The 15,737-nt window shown below is 45.5% G+C and overlaps 1 protein-coding gene and 1 long non-coding RNA gene across 12 annotated transcripts in view; one reads left to right on the top strand and one right to left on the bottom strand.

Annotated features, from left to right (window-relative positions):
• Positions 1-15,737, top strand: part of AOPEP (aminopeptidase O (putative)) — a 1,364,679-nt gene that overhangs the window by 893,927 nt on the left and 455,015 nt on the right. The gene's annotated exons all lie outside the window — the stretch shown is intronic.
• Positions 1-15,737, bottom strand: part of LOC138287562 (uncharacterized) — a 202,480-nt gene that overhangs the window by 3,569 nt on the left and 183,174 nt on the right. The window contains exons 3-4 of the long non-coding RNA XR_011202235.1: positions 2,372-2,504; positions 837-980 (exon numbers count right to left, since the gene is read on the bottom strand). This is a non-coding gene — a long non-coding RNA (uncharacterized lncRNA). The remainder of the gene's footprint in view (positions 1-836; positions 981-2,371; positions 2,505-15,737) is intronic.

Genomic DNA, 15,737 nt, shown 5'->3' with positions numbered 1-15,737 from the left:
ACCTCATGTCTGCAAAATGACCTCTGCACACCAAGAAACGACCGTCTGTGATGACCACCATTGCGAAGCTCCAACAGCATCTGTCTACAATGACCACCAATGTGAGGCTCCAGTGAGACTTGCACTTTGTGATGACAGCGACAGCCCACAGCGACTACTAATGGAAAAATGCCAGGTTCGATCGACCCTTCTTGCCCAAGCATTGACCGTCCATGAGGCCTGACCTGCTACTTGTGCCAAAAACGACCTTCTGCAGCCTTCGCCAAACTGAACGACAGCTCCTCGCTCGCACTAAAGAAGGTAACTCTTCAGCAGGACGATCCTGTAACCAACCCACACTCCATCGTTGTCAGCCTGAACTTACAACTTTACAATGCTTCAGCATCACCAAATACCCGTGAGTGGAGCTTTGTGCATTTTGGCGCTATTTTCAGCTGACACTTTAAAAACTCATATCTGCGGTGCTACTGATGGATTTTTGTCTCTCTGGTGTCTTTTTATTTATTAAATATTACCCTATTTTTCTTGTGTTGGGCCTCCACTTTGTTGCTGTTTGAGTGCTGCATAAATACTTTGGGCTACATGTATGAACGGGAAAATTTGTGAGTTCCTATTTGCAAATCAATGCAAATTGCAAATAGGAAGTTGCAAATCCCCAAGTACGTATGATGTGAGGCCTCAAATTGCGATTTGGTAGCAAGTCCCATTGCAGTTAGTGGAATCACAAAAAGCAATTACCTAAAATTGTGAATAGCGCCGCAAATTTTGAATCGTGTCGCAAATTCTTAACAGCACCGCAAAATAGGAAAAAACATTTCCTTGTCATGGGTAATCACCTCTAACCGGGATGTGCCTCACATCACCTGCCTGGAGACCAGACTGAGCGGAGGAGGAGTGCAGCTGCCATACACAGCACAGGCCCAACAACCCAAAAGGCGGACAAGCTGCAGGCATGGTCAGTCTAACTGCTGAGAAAATACCTAGAGGGAGAAAAAGAAAGTTGAAATTTAGCGAAAAGGAGTTGGAGATAACCACAGAGGAGTGCTATGAGAACTATGATATCCTGTTTGGGAGGGAGTCAGGACAATTCCTGAGTCACAAATGAAGAAGGTCCAGGCCAAAATGAATGCCATTGGAGTCACACACCACTCCATTGATGAAATCCACAAGAGGTGGTATGACCTCAAGCCATGGACAAAAGAAAAGGTGGCTCAGTGACTTACTGAATTACGGGGAACTCGAGGCGGCCCCCGATAGTACCACCACCCACTGCACTTGAGACCGTGGTGGAGACCACAATGGAGTCAGAGGCTGTTGTGGGCACTGGAGCCATCAACAGTTCTGCACCAGGAACATCACAAAGTAAGTGTACAATATTTACTTTTGTCACAACTCAGACTTCACAGCTATGTCCAAATTCAAATGGTCCAGCAGCATGTATCAGACCTTTATTTCTCAAATGTAAAGTATGTTACCATGACAGTGCATTATGGGTGATGTAGACAAAAAAAGTCAGCTTAGGAATCATATGCACCTTTATTGGAGCAGGCATCATAAAAGTAAATAAAATGTATCTCATTGTCCCCAAATTCCCCTACATAGTGAGGACACCAATGTTGTGGGAGTGGATGATGCCAATGTGGCAACAGAAGAACTCATCCCTATAGACAGTCACCAGAGCACCACACCACCGCACTGTAGCACTATGTTAATGTCACCAGAGACTGCATCATTGGAGGAAAATAATGTCCCTCTGCCACCAAGTCCAATCCCACAGTCAAGTGTGAGCTAAAACCAGCGTCTTCCAGTGCCCGAGCTCAGGAGGCATTGTGAGGTACATGATGCTGTCGCGTGGGCTCTCATCCTAATGAGGCTCCTAGATTTGGGCATCAGCATCACCTGAATTGTGGGAAACTGAGTCCAATCCCACACGATGTGACAACTGTCAGCCTAATACATTTTCGGCAAACCGACAGCTCCTCATCTCCACCTAAGAGCAGGGATGATTTGTGGCAACCGGGCGCATGACATAATGACTTCTCAGGAAAATCGTGGTAGATCAGATCTCATCCTTTTCCCTCAGTTACTTTCGTCTCAAATATGCAAAGACAAACAGAGGCAGAAAATGGTTCAAAAAGATTTATTGAATCAGCTGCCTCTTAGATAGAATGTCATGAAGTGCAATAATGAGAATGATGAAACATGCTAGAAGCAAAATGGTGACAAGGAATTTGAAACACAGGAAAAGTCCCACCGTACTGTCACTATGCACACTATATGTGATTCCTACCTAATCTATGTTAGAGCACAGCAGGATAAGCCCTAATCCACCCTTCAAGATTCCCCCCTGGGAAGACATCATCCCCCATACCTGAACAAGGAAGCCTGTTGTCTGTAGAGACACCATCCCCACATAGGCCAAGGAACTGGTAGTCTCAGCAAGCAGCTGTAGCAAAGTCAATCAGCATGAGGTTGTAGTCATCTGGCTGGAATCTCCCTCTAACCTGCAGGGGACAGAGAAGTGTTTTTATAATAAAACAGCTGATGTTCTGAGAAAATGTCCCCAGTAAGGATGTGTGTATTTCTTTGAACATTGGAGACGCAGTGTACCACTTGTGCCGGCAACCCTATCTCTCTGTAGCCTTGAGGATAGCACAAAGTGAAAAGAATGTCTTGCTAAGAAATGCAATGCATTCCTGGGCAAAAGAACAACTAGATAAATAAAATAAAACAACACCCCGTATTTGGCCTATTCTGAAATAATAAAAATGAAGCAGAATAAAATGTAACTGGGCTAAAGGGCACAAGCAGCAGACCTAGGTATTAAAAAAACGTGCCCTGAGACACCACTAAAATGGCTATACAGCAATGCTGTTGAAGATGACGGCAACGCACTGGTGTTTGTCAATTTAGAGGCATCTCTGTCCAAAGTCAATGCTGGCAAAGCAAGCATTTAAAAATAATCAGCAGGAATATGCAGAGCATGCTGTAGAACATGTCTGTTGGCTTTAACAATATTGGGACACAATTGGCAACACTGAACACCAATGTAGTGAGCCTTACCACTGCCATTCATGAATTGTGCCAGCAAATGAGACCCGACCATGCCCATCAAAGTCATTGGGATTGCAATTCTGTGGCTACAATGGACCAACAAAGTTGTTCTATAGGTAGATTGGCCACTTCTACTACCAGGCTCTCGAGGAGAATTGTCACATTGCAGGTTGAAATGGGACACTTCAGCGGTGACATATCCAGGGGCCTAGAGCAGATCACTTCTGCAGTTGAACTGCTACAGACGGCACAGATTGCAAGAGGTGCAGGAGATGCCCCTCAGGATAGTGAGGAGAATTCTAGTGTGAGCAGTGTACCGGCCACTGATGCCTGTGCCTTGCACTGCAGTAGCAGCCGTACCCCTGTTGGAGACTAAGGAGGGACAGGGCATGTTGGATGTAGCTGCCAAAAGCAGTAATGCAAACTTATCTGTAGCTTTGCAGTTTCAAATGGCTATTATTTGTTTGGTGATGTAACCAGCACTATTTTGTATTTCACTTAGCACTTGTAATTCATTTAGTTCAAAATTACATGACAAAAAGAGTAGCTTGATGTTAAAAGCTGCTTTACTTACAAACATTGTGTCTACTTGCATCATTTCAGTGAATGCAGTGTTACCCAAAACTAACCTCGCAATGTAATGTGTTGCTATGTGATCCCAACGGCGTTTCCCCTCCAATGCAGTGGTCCAGTCCCCAGGCTGTACTAGTAGTGCTCTGGCTCATCATCTTGAGAATCTCTGTCCTCCCTATTGAGGTGTAGCCTGCGCCTGATCGCTATGTTGTGTAGGATGGCACAGGCAGCCACAATTTTGCAGGAAACATCTAGGGCATACTGTAGTAAACCTCCCCTTATGTGAAGGCCCCGGAATCTTGATTTGAGCATGCCAAACGTACGTTCGATTACAGCTGTAGTTTGGCGATGGGCAATGTTGTATTGCCTCCGATTGTGGTCTGCGGGGGCTAGGTTTGGGATCAAAAACCATGGTCGTAACGCATAAGCCCTGACTCCTTGGAAAACAAATATAAGTGTGAGCATGGCACTACCTGTTGTTAGACACATATGTCCTTTGTGTTAAGGCATTACAGCGCCTAGTAAATAGCCATCTTCAAACTCCCCACGTTCCAGGCGTTGGTGTATTCCACTGTGCCTGAAGATGTGTGCATCATGGGTACTCCCTGGGTATTTGGCCGCTATATCTGTTATGACCTTATGGGCATCACATACCACATGGATGTTGAGGGAATGGGTATTTTTCCTGTTTCAGAATAGGTATTCAATATGTGACAGAGGACAAACATGAACATGTGTCCCATCTACACACCATAATACATGGGGGAAATTGTCAATCCTATAAAAGTTTTTTTTTTTTTGTGTTGTGTATTTCCACTTTATTCCTAGGGAGGTATATGTAATTTTTCATGTGGATGAGCATGACATCTAGGAACCAGTTAAAGAAACATGACTCTGCACTTTGGGACACCCCACCAGCAGCTGCAGTCACCCCCTGGTAGCTACCCAAGGCCAAAAGGTGCAGTGAGCACAACCCCTCACATGCCTGGGGAAGGAGTTGCTACATAGGGTACTGCTTTCAACATGGGGTTTTAGCATATCTATCAAATCTAGGATCACGGCGCTACTCAGCCTGTATTTCTCATAGATTTCCTCCTCTGTCTGCTAGAATATGGTGAGCCTGACTGTGATAATCCTCTCCTGTATCCTCCTCCTCTGCTGGACAGCGAGGAATCACCTCCTCATCGCAATCACATAAAGTGCAGCCTCTGTGGAAACGCCTGATGCATTCTGGGCCACCTTTTATAGTTTACACACAGTTACCACCTGATTGGAATCATGTAAAACTGCATGTGAAAACAGGCATTTTAGCGACTAGTCACAATTTGTGACAATCTCTAATTTATGGTTACTTACAAATACTGATTCAGTATTTGCGAGTTGCAAAAAACGGTCATTATTGGTAATGAATCGCAAATTGGTTGCATCGCTATTTGTGGCTACTGAATGGCGTTCGTACATACCAAAACACCACTTTGTGGATCACAAGTAGGTTTGCAACCAATTTGCGAGTCGCAAAACGTTATTACATCTGGCCCTTTGCCTCTAAGTTAAGCTTAACTGCTTTCATACCAAGCTACCAGAAGGTTAAACACAGGTTTGTTTTGTGACTTTTGTGGTTTACCTTGACAAGGATTCTTTTTATCATGTGAGTGGTGTTTCCACCCAACTTAACTCAGAACCCAGTTTGTTACAGACTTACTGAAGCATCACTCTTGACCTGGGACTCCTTAGTGACTACGAGGTTGATTGGCTGGTGTCCCGTCACAAGTGTGCTTCCACCCGGCATGTTTAAAGAGATGTCTTCTTGCTTTGAACATTGGGCTTGCTGATTTCTGTCACAAAACCGTCAGAACCTCTTTACCACCATAGGTGACGTGAGTCCAATAATTTAGGTACATCCTAGAAAACCAGTTATCCCTGGTTGTTGTAACGTGTGGGAATGATCTAAATGTGGATATTTCAAAGGGGCATCCACCACCTCAGGTCAATACTGTAAGAACTGAATGCACCCGAAGAAAACCCATTCATTGGCTATAGGGTCAACAAACATTTGGTGATAGGTTAACACCTGTTAAATTGGAAACTTACATTTGTAAAGTGTTTTTTAAACCTGAAGCAGTAAAAGGTTGGGACTGTTCATCTGGGTTCCTCTACACTTTTTCTGACTTCTTGCAAACGCTTTTGAAATTAGGTTTATGGTAGTGTTGTTAGACACCATTGGATTTATTTGGAACACTAGAGGTATGGGGTAATTGAGGTGGACCGGCGTGTAAGGAAATCAGGAGAATCTCGGGCAGGCTCAGGTATCCGAAAGGCCCGTGGGGATGGAGCAAGGCGTATAAGTGACTCTAAAGCTCCAAGCATTAGCAGCCTTTCAGTGGCCAAAGCCCACTGGGAATCTTCCAGGTCTTTAACAGACTTGTTGACCTTTGATTTGATGTGCATTCAGTGGCAAATCACCTGTGCCTACAGAATGATGCTGTAGTTTGGATCTCTGTGTTTAATATTTTTTACACCTCATGGGGGTAATTGTACACATAGCAGTCAGAATGTACCGAAGATCGTCTCAGGAGAATAGCTTAAATAGCCTAACATACTGGCCACAAGTCACTTGCATATTGTTTGTTATGACACCAGAAATGTTTCTAGGACGTGGGGTAATTTCTAGCATTTATGAGTTTATTTGTATGTTACTGCTGTGTCCTACCCATGACCCTCTCACAGTGTCACACACATGGCATTTCAATGTCAAGCAAAGCAAAGTGGAGCTATGCAGGTGTCTACGTGGCCCAAAGAGCACCAGGCTTCTCATCTTAGTCCTGCTGCGGCCTACAGTGCCTGCGTTCCAGCTCAGAAGGATGCAGGCCCCGACTGAGAAAACAGTCCTGGTCCTTCTGCAAGGAGGGATGTGTGTGAAAGTAACAATCCTCTCCTGTGGATGTGGAGTTCTGCTGTACAGTTCTGTAGATGCCTTTGCGTGGTGTTTGACTCACCTTTCTGAATGTGGTGATAGCTGTATTTTGTTCTCTGAATTTGCGAACCCTTTGCACTTCTAATTCAATGCCCAGTGTACGGTGACTTTCCAAGCGATGGCAACGGAGCACTTTACTTTTAAAAAATGGCCAATCACCCTTACAGTCAACATAGAGGACGGAGTAGGGTAATCTCAGGAGCTTAAACAGGGTAATAAAGTCAGTAAAGCTTTGTTTTCAATTTTTTTTTTTATCGTTTTTAGCTTGGTACCATGGGAATGGAGTCTCATAGCGAAGTTCAAGAAAGACAGTTTAGAAGTTTTGGTTTATATTCTGTTATTAGGAGTTTCCAGTATTAGATGGTTCCAGTGCTTAAGTTGTAAATAAAAACGTACCGTGCTCAAAGCCCTCCTCTTAAACACGTGGCTGCTGCAACTAAATGTGTGAACATGGAATACTCAGACAGCTAATCCTGAAGCCATCTCCGGCCTCTTCAATCCATTTAAAGCCACTCCCTGACCCTTCAGCTCACTCTGCAGCTTTCTGCTTTCTCCCTTTGTGACGCTTTTTCGTTTTTCTCTTTCTCCATCTTTCCCCTATGTCTGTTGCTCGCAGCAAATGCTTGAGGCAGAAAAATAAGCACCGGCCCTCAAAAATAAGTGCGGAGCTCAGCACCAGAAACAGCAAGCACAAGTTAAGCACTAGATGGTTCTTACCTCTTGTTTTCTGCCATCTGCGAGTAATTTGGAGTTTGTTATTTACAAAAAGTGAGAAGCCAGAGTTTTCAGCCTTAAGGATTAGGTAGGCCAATTAAAATTTCACACTGGCTTCAAGCGGGAGTAAATAGTTATATATATGTACATAAAAGAAAATACAATAAGATTGTTCATCCGCAGGCAAATTAAAAGTACTACTTCAGCTCTGGAATTGACGACGGGTTACTCTCTTGCAAGTGTCACAGATAGCCAGTTCCCTTATTATAAATATCAGAGGATATAATGCATTTGTAATAAGGTGGACTGGATATCTATCATGTTCGTGACAGGTCAGCCCATTTGCCAAACTCATAATCTGACCTTTGGCCTTCGATTGAAATGAAGATGATTCTCACTGTGAGCTCTTTCTAGGACCGTTGACCTTCACGGAAAATACAGGAGTAAATCCACAGTCACACATTTATAAAACCAGCAGGAGTGTGCAAAGGTGTGTGCATTTGCTGCTTTTGGTCTTATGTTGGTGAACCTATATCACCCAGAGACCTCTGTGCTTTTGGGGATATGCCCCAAAGCATCAAACGAAAAATGGGAATCTTTAGGGAACATTCATATACAATTGACCCAAATTGAAAAGTGCATTCGCTAAACTTTTACTGATTTTTGCGTCTGTCTAGTAGTACTCGTGCAGTGCCGCCTCTGGTGCTCAGAAAGCTTACGTGACTCAGCGCTTGTGTTCATGAGACTCACAGAGTTTGCCAGAGAGAAACATTGCAGCCTCGCCTCAGCTTAACTTGTAAAATCAGAACCATAAGTGCCTGGGCCCTCACCAGAGACCACTGTAACTTGCACCACACATTGCTCCGGGCAGTGCTGCCAATGATAGTATCAAAACTACCAATAATCACACTCCTGCGAGTGCGACTTTTCAGCCTATTGCAGGCGCCCTACGCTATGAGAATGGCTTGGGTGCTCGTCAGTAGTCACTTTTAATGTATATTGAATTTAAAAAATCAACTCGTGTGCTCATCTCTAAATTAGACAGACACCAGCTGCACATAGCAGACTGTTGCAGCTCCGTGTTGGCAATTAAGTGCCGGTGCCAAGCCAGTGCTTAATTTGTAAATCAATACATGCCGGTGCCCAAAGGCCTCCTTTTAAACACGCGGTTGCTGCATTAAATGGGCGAGCATAGAATACTGAGGCGGCTAATCCCGAAGCCATCTGGCCTCTTCAATCCATTTAAAGCCACTCCCTGCCCTTTCAGCTCACTCTTGCAGCTTTCTACGTTTGTGACGCTTTTTCATTTTTCTCTTCCTCCGTCTTTCCCATATGTGTCTTTTGGTCGCTGTAAATGCTTGAGGCAGAATAATGAGCGCCGGTGCTCAAAAATAAGTGTCGGTGCCCAGCACCGGAAACAACAAGCACAAATTAAGCACTGGAAACCACTGGATGAAATTAAACACAGCCTAGCAAAACCCTGCAGTCATAACACTGCATCAAAACAAAGTAAAGTACCCTGCCAAACGGTGGCATCAAACCTGAGCAGAAAACTTGTTTGTTTCTAAACTGTAAATTGAGCTTTAGAGGCCCCAGTGTGTCAGGGCATTAACATACTTGAATTGTTATGGGCAAGATAAATAATTTCTTTCTTTACGACTGTTGTCATTATTTTTTTTCTGGGATTTACGTGAAATGGTTTGGTTTCTGGTGACTTCTGATGCAGTTTTAATGCACTTAGTCGCGGTTCTTTTCCTGTTCGCTGCACGGCAGAGCACAAAAGCTGTGTTATGCGCTGAATGGCTGGGTTTATCCCTACTTGGAGGCAGCTATGTGCGGTATCTATAGAACAATAAGTGTTTGCTGCCTGGCTGATCAATGCTGGATCAAGTTCGCATTCCCCGGCACCCCCTCTCCCACCTACATGTGCGGGGGGAGGGCACATAGCAAGGAGCGGAGAGGCTGCCGCATTCTTTTTTTGCACGGCAACGTGAGCACAGCCGCTCCTAATATGGACTCGGCAGTGCCTGCCCGGGATTAAACTCTGATTTAATCCATGCCCTGAGAACATTTCTCAGCAGAGAAGAGGGATTCACAACCAATTATCGTTTCCCACTAGTCTTGTATTTTGGAGACGCGACCTTTTAAGTTATGGTTAGCCCTTTTTCACATGAGAGTAAACTAAGGGAATGTGATCTTAACTTTAAAGTGTTTTTTTTGCTTACTGTGACATAAGTGATCAGTAAATAGCAGTGGTTGAAATGTCATTAAATAAGTGTAGGTACTCATTGCCTCAGAATACCTGCGTGCTACTGAGAAGCGCCAGTACTCTCCCACTAAAAACACTGAGACCCCCACTGAGAAGTTCAAGTACCAATGGGTACCTGAAAATTTAAAGCACTGGTAAAAAGTGCTGACATTTGGCCGCATCTGTACGGGTCGTGGTCTATAATGACTGAGTGACGTACTATTTGTGGTCTATAAAGACAGTAACCGGGAGGAGGACCAGGTTCTAAGCCCTGTTCACAAACCAATATGTGCAGATCAGCCGTACCACACAATGTCCATATATAGAACGTCCTGCCTCAGTGTCATTAGTGAGGTAAGGGGCATGTTGTGACCCCCTGCAGGTGCCTGCAAACTATGTTGGTAACTTATCAACAGTTGGAGACCACTGATGCACTTCATTGTGACTCACAAACACAAAGGGGCCACCATTTTAAGACCCCCTCCTGTCTGTGAATCAGATGAGTCACAGAAGTTACATTGCGGGCTAGAAATACCTTTCCAACTCATAAACTTTGGTACTTAGCATCATTGCCTTATGAGGTCTCAGAGTCTATGATTTTGCACATCGCAGGCTTTGGACTGCAAAAAGCTTTTGTACATCAGGGCCCTACGTTCTCAAACATTTAACGTTTTCACTTAGGATTAAAGCACACTCTGTACTATTAAAAAACACAATCTAAAGATAAAGTATGTATTGAGCAGCCTAACTCACCTCAAGCATCAGCGGTGGCAGGGTTAATATTTTCATGTACAATAGTCCGCAAGTGGAATCAAGAGGCACCTTCTCTGCAGTGTCTCCGCATGAGCCTGCTGACTGAGGCTGGGTGTTTCCTTGCAGAATCACAGTGGACATTTAGAGGCCAGCAGTGAGTGTAAAACCAGGTAGTTATGTTATTGGCATTTGTATAGCGCACATTCTCCCAGTGATATGCTTATGTAATTCTTTTGGCGTTCAAGTAACTTTTCACTTAAATTCTGAAGATCCCATCTCAGCCTAAAGTCTCCTTGTGCTTGAGATGATGTGTTATTTGTTTTGTGATCAAGCTGTATTCTTGGTTGGATGGTTGTGTCTTAGTCATTGAGCTGTGGGTGTGTAAGGATAAAAGGCCTGTGAATGGTATCGCTTGTTGCTGGGTGCGGCTGTGTACCATAATGGCTACTTCTATGGCACATTGGGACCTGTTGTGTGCATATTAGGAGTTCTGTCAAATGTAGTGTTTCACTGTGATGGGTCGCTCCATTCCGACCCACACAGTTCCCTTACTTGTGCTGACTCTGCCACACACGACCTGGTGCATACTGTAGACCCCGGCGATTTGATTGGTCGCTTATGGCAACCGCGGGACCAACTGCGGGTTAAAAGCGGAGCGTCAGAGATATCGAGGAGAGAGGCGAGCGGGAGTGAAGATATACGAGTGACAAAGGAGGAGCAAGAGGACGAGGAACCCACCATCGAGGAGGAGGACGGCCGGAAGACGGAGCCGACGGGAGCTGGAGTACCACGGAGGAAACTTGGAGACAGCTGGCCCGGGGAGCCTGCTCCTACGCCGCCACGCTTCCGGAGAAGCGTGGCCTCTCCAGGTACGGAGACGAAAGCGGGGAAGGGAGGCGGGAGGTGAGAGGAGCAGGGAAGAGGAGGGGAAAGAGGGGAGAAGGGGAAAGGGTGAACGGGCACTTTTGATGGTGAGCACTGTGGGGAAAAGGGGACGGGGGCAAGAAAACAATAGCAGTCATTCAGATACAGAAAAGAAAGGGAAGAGAAATATAGGAAATACGATACCAAGAAGATAGAGCGTACGCAGGAAGAGACAGCCAGTACAGCCAACTGTCCCGAAGACAAATGGGGCCAATATATAGCCCCATTATTGACTGGAAAATTACAGGCCACTTATCAAGCCATCAATCCCATGGGCACACTCCCCTACAAGGAGATCAAAAAGACTGTCCTAGAAAGGATAGGACTAGACCACGAAAGTTATCGGAGCAAATTCCGACATATGAGATGGGTATTACAAGAAAATCCGCGTGCCTTATATTACCGGGTCCAACGTTGGTTAAGGCCCACCGAAAAGACTCGGGAAGAAATGTTCGATGTGATTGTATTAGAACAATTCCTGGATGCACTGCCCTCAACCACAAGAAATTGGGTTCGGCAACACCCAGGATTAACTAACGAAACGGCAATTGACTTAGCCTGTGCCTTCCACAGGAGCCCAGATTTCAAAACCACCCCTTATCGGAACCCTGGACCATCTCCTGCACGGCCCAATATAGGGAAAATAACGCCTTCACGACCCCTAAGTTCCCATGAGCCAGAGAGAATCCGTAGTCCCCATCCACCTCCAGCCTCTTATACGTCTAGCGGACCTCAATGTTATAATTGTTCTGAATGGGGTCAAATCGCCCGCTTTTGTCCACAAAAAAAAGACATAGAAGAACCCATGGAAATTGGCGTCACCAAAGGCAGGGTTTTCTGGGCTGGGGAGGCTAGGCCTACCTATACGCTCCCCATTTGTCTAAATGGACAAGAGAAAGTAGCTTTAATTGACTCTGGCTGCAGTCAGAGCGTCATTAGACAAAACCTAGTAGAAGCAAGGCACACCATACCCCATACCCAGGTATTGATAGCATGTGTCCATGGTGATCAGTCATATTATCCGGTAGCTAGCATTCGATTTCAGTGGAGGGGTGGAAGAAGAAACCCTCAGGGTTGGGGTGTTGCCACATCTTGAAGAAGATATTATTATTGGGACCGACTATGTAGCCTTTCCACAATTATTGCACAAAGCCGGAGAAGAACATCTGATGAGAAAATGGTGGGAGGAAATACCCTATGATATTGAAATAGCTGAGACTCGCCCGCTCAAACACCACGTAAGCAAAAGACAGAATAGAGTCCAGAGACAGCAATATTGGGAGGAGAACCCAGGGAACAAGAACTCACCAAAAAGCACCGGAAAGGTATATACCGTTGCCGGGGACTTTAGACAAACACAGAGAGAGGATCCATCCTTAAAGAATGCCTGGGAAAAGGCCCTTAATCGGGAGGAAGGAGGGGTAGGACCCACATTTCACATACATAATGAACTGTTATATAGATTGCCCCAGTCAGGAAATATGGACCAGAGACAATTATAAGTCCCTGGGAGGTACAGAGAGCAGGTCTTACAACTAGCCCATGGGGAGACAGGGGAAGGGCATCTCGGAAGAGATAAGACTGAGGCAGCGGTCCTCCAGCGATTCTATTGGCCTGGGGTATATGGGGATATACGGCGGTATTGTCAAACCTGTCAGAAATGTCAATTCTATAATCCAGGAATGCAACCCCCTGCCCCTTTACAACCCCTCCCGATTATAGAAACCCCTTTTTCTCGTGTAGGAATGGATCTTATTGGTCCCCTCACCCCATCTACTAGAGGAAGACAGTATATATTAGTCCTGGTGGACTACGCCACGAGGTATCCCGAGGCAATCCCGCTTCCCAGTATGCATACAAAGGTAGTGGCCCAAGCTATGATCGAGTTCTTTTCAAGGGTCGGGTTCCCTAAAGAAATTCTGACTGATCAGGGTACTCCTTTCATGTCTAGATTAATGAGGGAGGTCAGTGACACGTTGGGGATAAAACAAATCCGGACCTCGGTTTACCATCCCCAAACTGATGGACTTGTGGAACGATATAATCGGACCATTAAGTCGTTACTTAGGAAGAGCGTAGCAGAGGACGGAAAAGACTGGGAAAAAAAACTACCACTCGTATTATATGCCATACGTACACATATCCAGACTTCCCTTGGACATATTCCTTTTGAGATGTTATTTGGTAGACCTCCTCGAACCCTCCTTGATATGTTGGTAGAACAATGGGAGGAAAGAGATGAGGACATAAAGGATCTACTGACCTATACTAAAGACTTAAAAGAGAATCTACAGGCTGTTTGGGATAGAGCCCATGAGAATTTAAGAGAAGCCCAAGACAGGCAAAAGAAGAATTATGATGCTAAAAGTGTGTTTCGTACCCTTAATGTTGGAGATAAGGCTCTAATCCTTCTCCCCAGTTGTGAGAATAAATTGTTAGCCCGATGGCAAGGACCATATGAAGTGTTAGAACAAATCAACCCAACAACATACCGGTTGGCTCTTCCCCATCGACCCCAAAAAGAACAAATCTATCATATAAACTTGTTAAAAAAATGGCAAGAGACTGAGCATAGCCATAAAATCCAACATATCGTGACAGAGCAGATAGAAGACATTCCTTATCCCGCTCTTTCCTTTTTCCCCAATGAAGGAGACGATAAACCCCGGATCAATACATCTCTTGCTGACAGTTATCAAACCTCTCTCTCTCGAATACTTACCACCTATGCAGATATATTCTCCCGACAACCTGGCCACACTAATTTAACCGAACATAGTATCAGAACCAAGAGCGAGGCAGTTGTAAGACAAAGACCCTATAGGATTCCGGAAGCCAAGAAAGCTGTAATCGAACAGGAAGTTACTAAAATGTTACAATCCAGGATTATTGAACCATCCAGTAGTCCCTGGTGTTCCCCTATAGTGCTAGTACCCAAGCCAGATGGAACCACGCGCTTCTGTGTAGATTATCGGAAGGTGAATGAGCTCACCTACTTTGACGCTTACCCTATGCCTCGCATCGACGAACTGTTGGAGAGAATAGGGCATGCCAAGTTCATGTCTACTTTAGATCTCACAAAAGGATATTGGCAGATCCCCTTAAAAGAAACAGACAGGGAAAAGACCACATTTTCAGCACCCTCTGGGTTATATCAGTTTACAGTTCTCCCTTTTGGGCTACACGGAGCCCCTGCTACCTTTCAACGGCTAATGGATATGATTTTAAGGCCCCATCGCTCCTATGCCTCAGCCTACTTAGATGACATTGTAATATTTAGCGACTCATGGACTGACCACCTCCAACATTTATCAACAGTGCTACAGACATTGAGGGAAGCTCACTTAACTGCCAATCCTGAAAAATGTATGTTAGGCTGTACATCAATCAAATACCTGGGGTATGTCTTAGGACAAGGAAAAGTCCGCCCTCAAATTGAAAAAGTTGCAGCCATAAAACAGATTCCAGTACCTAAGTCAAAAAAAGAAATACGCTCGTTCCTTGGGCTCGTCGGTTACTACAGGCGGTTTATTCCTGGGTTTTCGACCATAGCTGAGCCTCTTACGAATCTGCTAAAGAATGGGTCTCCTAAAACATTCTCCTCCTTACCAGAAGCAGGTATGCACAGTTTTTTGAGGCTTAAGGAGGCCTTGGCTACCGACCCTGTGTTGTGCTGCCCGGATTTTGGTCGTCCTTTTATCTTACAAACCGACGCTTCTGATGTTGGTCTAGGGGCCGTGTTATCACAAACCCAACCTGATGGGTCGGTTCACCCTGTTCTGTTTATCAGAAGGAAGCTTCTTCCCCGTGAGCGTCCATATCCCACTATTGAGAAGGAATGTCTTGCCATTAAGTGGGCCATTGAGTCTCTTCGGTATTATCTCAGTGGACGTCCTTTCACCCTCCTGACTGATCATGCCCCACTTACTTGGCTGTCTCGTCATAAGGATACCAATCCTAGAGTCCTGAGGTGGTTTCTTTCCTTACAACCCTTTTCGTTTCAGGTGTTTCATTCTCCGGGACGTCTCATGGCCAATGTTGACTTTCTCTCCAGATGTCCTTCGGATGAGCGTCGTCTACAGACGCTCTCTAGGGGGAGTGTTTGTGATGGGTCGCTCCATTCCGACCCACACAGTTCCCTTACTTGTGCTGACTCTGCCACACACAACCTTGTGCATACTGTAGACCCCGGCGATTTGATTGGTCGCTTATGGCAACCGCGGGACCAACTGCGGGTTAAAAGCGGAGCGTCAGAGATATCGAGGAGAGAGGCGAGCGGGAGTGAAGATATACGAGTGACAAAGGAGGAGCAAGAGGACGAGGAACCCACCATCGAGGAGGAGGACGGCCGGAAGACGGAGCCGACGGGAGCTGGAGTACCACGGAGGAAACTTGGAGACAGCTGGCCCGGGGAGCCTGCTCCTACGCCGCCACGCTTCCGGAGAAGCGTAGCCTCTCCAGGTACGGAGACGAAAGCGGGGAAGGGAGGCGGGAGGT

Source organism: Pleurodeles waltl, chromosome 1_1, assembly GCF_031143425.1.
Source record: "Pleurodeles waltl isolate 20211129_DDA chromosome 1_1, aPleWal1.hap1.20221129, whole genome shotgun sequence".
Taxonomy (NCBI): domain Eukaryota; kingdom Metazoa; phylum Chordata; class Amphibia; order Caudata; family Salamandridae; genus Pleurodeles; species Pleurodeles waltl.
Note: the sequence above shows the minus strand (reverse complement) of the source record. Positions and strands in the feature narration are given on the sequence as shown.